Source organism: Coregonus lavaretus, assembly GCF_964263955.1.
Source record: "Coregonus lavaretus genome assembly, chromosome: 21".
NCBI classification, from domain to species: Eukaryota; Metazoa; Chordata; class Actinopteri; order Salmoniformes; family Salmonidae; genus Coregonus; species Coregonus lavaretus.
In genome coordinates, this window is record NC_140008.1 from 11,005,156 (window position 1) to 11,012,345 (window position 7,190).

Below are 7,190 nucleotides of genomic sequence, written 5' to 3' on the forward strand. Positions count from 1 at the left end.
AGCAGTTTTACACAATTATATGTGCCAGAAACAGTATTAGCGAAAGGATTAGAGTTGCTAAATGCTGATCCATGAATAAATTATCCCCAGGGTTTTGCATAAGCAAGACTAGAATGGAAAGAATTAGAGATAATAATTATCTTTCAAAGAAAAGTGTTGGTATGCTGACATGCTAACCAAGGCCAACATATCAAATCAAATTTTATTGGTCACATGCGCCGAATACAACAGGTGCAGACATTACAGTGAAATGCTTACTTACAGCCCTTAACCAACAGTGCATTTATTTTAAACAAAAAAAGTAAAAATAAAACAACAACAAAAAAAAGTGTTGAGAAAAAAAAGAGCAGAAGTAAAATAAAGTGACAGTAGGGAGACTATATATACAGGGGGGTACCATTGCAGAGTCAATGTGCGGGGGCACCGGCTAGTTGAGGTAGTTGAGGTAATATGTACATGCGGGTAGAGTTAAAGTGACTATGCATAAATACTTAACAGAGTAGCAGCAGCGTAAAAAGGATGGGGTAAGGGGGGCAGTGCAAATAGTCCGGGTAGCCATGATTAGCTGTTCAGGAGTCTTATGGCTTGGGGGTAGAAGCTGTTGAGAAGTCTTTTGGACCTAGACTTGGCACTCCGGTACCGCTTGCCGTGCGGTAGCAGAGAGAACAGTCTATGACTAGGGTGGCTGGAGTCTTTGACAATTTTGAGGGCCTTCCTCTGACACCGCCTGGTATAGAGGTCCTGGATGGCAGGGAGCTTTGCCCCAGTGATGTACTGGGCCGTACGCACTACCCTCTGTAGTGCCTTGCGGTCGGAGGCCAAGCAGTTGCCATACCAGGCGGTGATGCAACCAGTCAGGATGCTCTCGATGGTGCAGCTGTAGAATTTTTTGAGGATCTGAGGACCAATGCCAAATCTTTTTAGTCTCCTGAGGGGGAATAGGCTTTGTCGTGCCCTCTTCACGACTGTCTTGGTGTGTTTGGACCATGATAGTTCGTTGGTGATGTGGACACCAAGGAACTTGAATCTCTCAACCTGTTCCACTACAGCCCCGTCGATGAGAATGGGGGCGTGCTCAGTCCTCTTTTTTTTCCTGTAGTCCACAATCATCTCCTTTGTCTTGGTTACGTTGAGGGAGAGGTTGTTGTCCTGGCACCACACGGCCAGATCTCTGACCTCCTCCCTATAGGCTGTCTCATCGTTGTCGGTGATCAGGCCTACCACTGTTGTGTCGTCGGCAAACTTAATGATGGTGTTGGAGTCGTGCCTGGCCATGCAGTCATGGGTGAACAGAGAGTACAGGAGGGGACTGAGCACGCACCCCTGAGGGGCCCCCGTGTTGAGGATCAGTGTGGCAGATGTGTTGTTACCTACCCTTACCACCTGGGGGCGGCCCGTCAGGAAGTCCAGGATCCAGTTGCAGAGGGAGGTGTTTAGTCCCAGGATCCTTAGCTAAGTGATGAGCTTAGAGGGCACTATGGTGTCATTCTGTCAGTTGGGAGATTTAAAAGCACACATCACTCATTACATATTTGTTTATTAGCTTAAATCTATTATGACGTATTGAGCATGTGTTTTTGTAATGTTCAACTTGATAATTACCAAAGTTTCCGAGATTAATTTCCCACAATCAATTATCCATTCTAGTGTTCCAACTGGATGCATGCTGAATGTTAATTATGATTTATTGTTGCGGATGATTATCAACATTATGGTTAATATCTGGTGGCAATTATTCAGTCACCATCATGTCCCAATGCACTAGAAGACCATACCCAACGCACTAGAAGACCAGTTCTTAAAGCCTTTAGCCATATCCTTATTCTACTCCTCCTCTGTTCCTCTGGTGATATAGAGGCTAACCCAGGCCCTGCAGCCCCCAGTATCACTCCTACTCCCCAGGAGCTATCATTTGTTGACTTCTGTAACCCGTAAAAGACTTGGTTTTCTGCATGTTAATATCAGAAGTCTACTTCCTAAGTTTGAGTTATTCACTGTGTTAGCACACTCCGCCAACCCTGATGTTCTAGAAGTGTCTGAATCCTGGCTTAGGAAGGCCACCAAAAATTCTGAAATTTCCATCCCCAACTATAACATTTTCCGTCTAGATAGAACTGCCAAAGGGGGTGGAGTTTCAATCTACTGTAGAGAGAGCCTGCAGAGCTCTATCATACTATCCAGGTCTGTGCCCAAACAGTTTGAGCTTCTACTTCTAAAAATCCACCTTTCCAGAAATAAGTCTCTCACTGTTGCCGCTTGCTACAGATCCCCCTCAGCCCCCAGCTGTGCCCTGGACACCATATATGAATTGATTGCCCCCCATTTATCCTCAGAGTTCGTACTGCTTGGTGACCTAAATTGGGATATGCTTAACACCCCGGCCATCCTACAATCCAAACTAGATGCCCTCAATCTCACACCAATTATCAACGAACTTACCAGGTACAACCCTAAATCCATAAACATGGGTACCCTCATAGATATCATCCTGACTAACTTACCCTCTAAATACACCTCCGCTGTCTTCAACCAGGATCTCAGCGATCACTGCCTTATTGCCTGCGTCCGTAACGGGTCCGCGGTCAAACGACCACCCCTCATCACTGTCAAACGCTCCCTAAAACACTTTAGCGAGCAGGCCTTCCTAATTGACCTGGCCCAGGTATCCTGGATGGTATTTAGTCAGCCACCAATTGTGCAAGTTCTCCCACTTAAAAAGATGAGAGAGGCCTGTAATTTTCATCATAGGTAAACGTCACTGTGACAGACAAATTGAGGAAAAAAAATCCAGAAAATCACATTGTAGGATTTTTTATGAATTTATTTGCAAATTATGGTGGAAAATAAGTATTTGGTCACCTACAAACAAGCAAGATTTCTGGCTCTCACAGACCTGTAACTTCTTCTTTAAGAGGCTCCTCTGTCCTCCACTCGTTACCTGTATTAATGGCACCTGTTTGAACTTGTTATCAGTATAAAAGACACCTGTCCACAACCTCAAACAGTCACACTCCAAACTCCACTATGGCCAAGACCAAAGAGCTGACAAAGGACACCAGAAACAAAATTGTAGACCTGCACCAGGCTGGGAAGACTGAATCTGCAATAGGTAAGCAGCTTGGTTTGAAGAAATCAACTGTGGGAGCAATTATTAGGAAATGGAAGACATACAAGACCACTGATAATCTCCCTCGATCTGGGGCTCCACGCAAGATCTCACCCCGTGGGGTCAAAATGATCACAAGAACGGTGAGCAAAAATCCCAGAACTACACGGGGGGACCTAGTGAATGACCTGCAGAGAGCTGGGACCAAAGTAACAAAGCCTACCATCAGTAAAACACTACGCCGCCAGGGACTCAATTCCTGCAGTGCCAGACGTGTCCCCCTGTTTAAGCCACTACATGTCCAGGCCCGTCTGAAGTTTGCTAGAGTGCATTTGGATGATCCAGAAGAGGATTGGGAGAATGTCATATGGTCAGATGAAACCAAAATATAACTTTTTGGTAAAAACTCAACTCGTCGTGTTTGGAGGACAAAGAATGCTGAGTTGCATCCAAAGAACACCATACCTACTGTGAAGCATGGGGGTGGAAACGTCATGCTTTGGGGCTGTTTTTCTGCAAAGGGACCAGGACGACTGATCCGTGTAAAGGAAAGAATGAATGGGGCCATGTATCGTGAGATTTTGAGTGAAAACCTCCTTCCATCAGCAAGGGCATTGAAGATGAAACGTGGCTGGGTCATTCAGCATGACAATGATCCCAAACACAACGCCCGGGCAACGAAGGAGTGGCTTCGTAAGAAGCATTTCAAGGTCCTGGAGTGGCCTAGCCAGTCTCCAGATCTCAACCCCATAGAAAATCTTTGGAGGGAGTTGAAAGTCTGTGTTGCCCAGCGACAGCCCCAAAACATCACTGCTCTAGAGGAGATCTGCATGGAGGAATGGGCCAAAATACCAGCAACAGTGTGTGAAAACCTTGTGAAGACTTACAGAAAACGTTTAACCTGTGTCATTGCCAACAAAGGGTATATAACAAAGTATTGAGAAACTTTTGTTATTGACCAAATACTTATTTTCCACCATAATTTTCAAATAAATTCATAAAAAATCCAATTGGTGGCTGACTAAATACTTTTTTCCCCCACTGTAGTTGACGTGTACCTATGATGAAAATGACAGGCCTCTCTCATCATTTTAAATGGGAGAACTTGCACAATTGGTGGCTGACTAAATACTTTTTTTCCCCACTGTAGATCTCATTCCGACAGTAGAGGATGCCTGGTTGTTCTTTAAAAGTAATTTCCTCTCAATCTTAAATAAACATGCCCCATTCAAAAAAAACAGAACTAAGAACAGATATAGCCCCTGGTTCTCCTCAGACTTGACTGCCCTTGACCAGCACAAAAACATCCTCTGTCGTACTGCATTAGCATCAAATAGCCCCCGCGATATGCAACTTTTCAGGGAAGGTAGGAACCAATATACACAAGCAGTTAGGAAAGCAAAGGCTAACTTTTTCAAACAGAAATTTGCATCCTGTAGCACTAACTCCAAAAAGTTTTGGGACACTGTAAAGTCCATGGAGAATAAGAGCACTTCCTCCCAGATGCCCACTGCACTGAGGCTAGGAAACACTATCACCACCGATAAATCTATAATAATCGAGAATTTCAACAAGCATTTTGCTACGGCTGGCCATGCTTTCCACCTGGCTACCACTACCCCGGCCACCAGCTCTGCACCCTCCGCTGCAACTTGCCCATGCCCCCCCGTTTCTCCTTCACACAAATTCAGACAGCTGATGTTCTGAAAGAGCTGCAAAATCTGGACCCCTACAAATCATCTGGGCTAGATAATCTGGACCCTTTCTTTCTAAAACTAGCCTCCGAAATTGTCGCAATCCCTATTACTAGCCTGTTCAACCTCTCTTTCGTAACGTCTGAGATCCCCAGAGATTGGAAATCTGCCGCGGTCATCCCCCTCTTCAAAGGGGGTGACACTCTAGATCCAAACTGTTACAGACCTATATCCATCCTGCCCTGCCTTTCTAAAGTTTTTGAAAGTCAAGTTAACAAACAGATCACCGACCATTTCGAATCCAACCATACCTTTTCCGCTATGCAATCTGGTTTCCGAGCTGGTCATGGGTGCACTTCAGCCACGCTCAAGGTCCTAAACGAAATTATAACCGCGATCGATAATAGACAGTACTGTGCAGCCGTCTTCATCGACCTGGCCAAGGCTTTCGACTCTGTCAACCACCGCATTCTTATTGGCAGACTAAATAGCCTTGGTTTCTCAAATGACTGCCTCGCCTGGTTCACCAACTACTTCTCAGATAGAGTTCAATGTGTCAAATCGGAGGGCCTGTTGTCTGGACCTATGGCAGTCTCTATGGGGGTGCCACAGGGTTCAATTCTTGGGCCGACTCTTTTCTCCGTGTATATCAATGATGTCGCTCTTGCTGCTGGTGACTCTCAGATCCACCTCTACGCAGACGACACCATTTTGTATACATCTGGCCCTTCATTGGACACTGTGTTAACAAACCTCCAAACGAGCTTCAATGCCATACAACACTCCTTCAGTAGCCTCCAACTGCTCTTAAACACTAGTAAAACTAAATGCATGCTCTTCAATCGAACGCTTCTGGCACCCGCCCACCCGACTAGAATCACTACTCTCGACGGGTGTGACCTAGAGTATGTGGACAACTACAAATACCTAGGTGTCTGGTTAGACTGTAAACTCTCCTTCCAGACTCACATTAAGAATCTCCAATCCAAAGTTAAATCTAGAATTGGCTTCCTATTTCGCAACAAAGCCTCCTTCACTCATGCTGCCAAACATGCCCTCGTAAAACTGACTATCCTACCGATCCTTGACTTCGGCGATGTCATTTACAAAATAGCCTCCAACACTCTACTCAGCAAATTGGATGTAGTCTATCACAGTGCCATCCGTTTTGTCTCCAAAGCCCCATACACTACACACCACTGTGACCTGTACACTCTTGTTGGCTGGTCCTCACTACATATTCGTCGCCAAACCCACTGGCTCCAGGCCATCTATAAATCACTGCTAGGCAAATCCCTGCCTTATCTTAGCTCATTGGTCACCATAGCAACATCCACCCGTAGTATGCGGTCCAGCAGGTATATCTCACTGGTCATCCCCAAAGCCAACACCTCTTTGGCCGCCATTCCTTCCAGTTCTCTGCTGCCAATGACTGGAACGAATTGCAAAAATCTCTGAAGCTGGAGACTCTTATCTCCCTCACTAACTTTAAGCATCAGTTGTCAGAGCACCTTACCGATCACTGCACCTGTACACAGCCCATCTGAAATTAGCCCACCCAACTACCTCATCCCTATATTGTTATTTATTTTTTCTCATTTGCACCCCAGTATCTCTATTTGCACATCATCCTTGAACATCTATCATTCCAGTGTTAATACTAATTGTAATTATTTTGCACTATAGCCTATTTATTACCTTACCTCCATAACTTCCTACATTTGCACACACTGTATATACAGTGGGAGAAAAAAGTATTTAGTCAGCCACCAATTGTGCAAGTTCTCCCACTTAAAAAGATGAGAGAGGCCTGTAATTTTCATCATAGGCACACGTCAACTATGACAGACAAAATGAGGAAAAAAAATCCAGAAAATCACATTGTAGGATTTGTAATGAATTTATTTGCAAATTATGGTGGAAAACAACGTCCTACACCCTTTGTTGGCAATGACACAGGTCAAACGTTTTCTGTAAGTCTTCACAAGGTTTTCACACAGTGTTGCTGGTATTTTGGCCCATTCCTCCATGCATATCTCCTCTAGAGCAGTGATGTTTTGGGGCTGTCGCTTGGCAACACAGACTTTCAACTCCCTCCAAAGATTTTCTATGGGGTTGAGATCTGGAGACTGGCTAGGCAACTCCAGGACCTTGAAATGCTTCTTACGAAGCCACTCCTTCGTTGCCCGGGCGGTGTGTTTGGGATCATTGTCATGCTGAAAGACCCAGCCACGTTTCATCTTCAATGCCCTTGCTGATGGAAGGAGGTTTTCACTCAAAATCTCACGATACATGGCCCCATTCATTCTTTCCTTTACACGGATCAGTCGTCCTGGTCCCTTTGCAGAAAAACAGCCCCAAAGCATGATGTTTCCACCCCCATGCTTCAC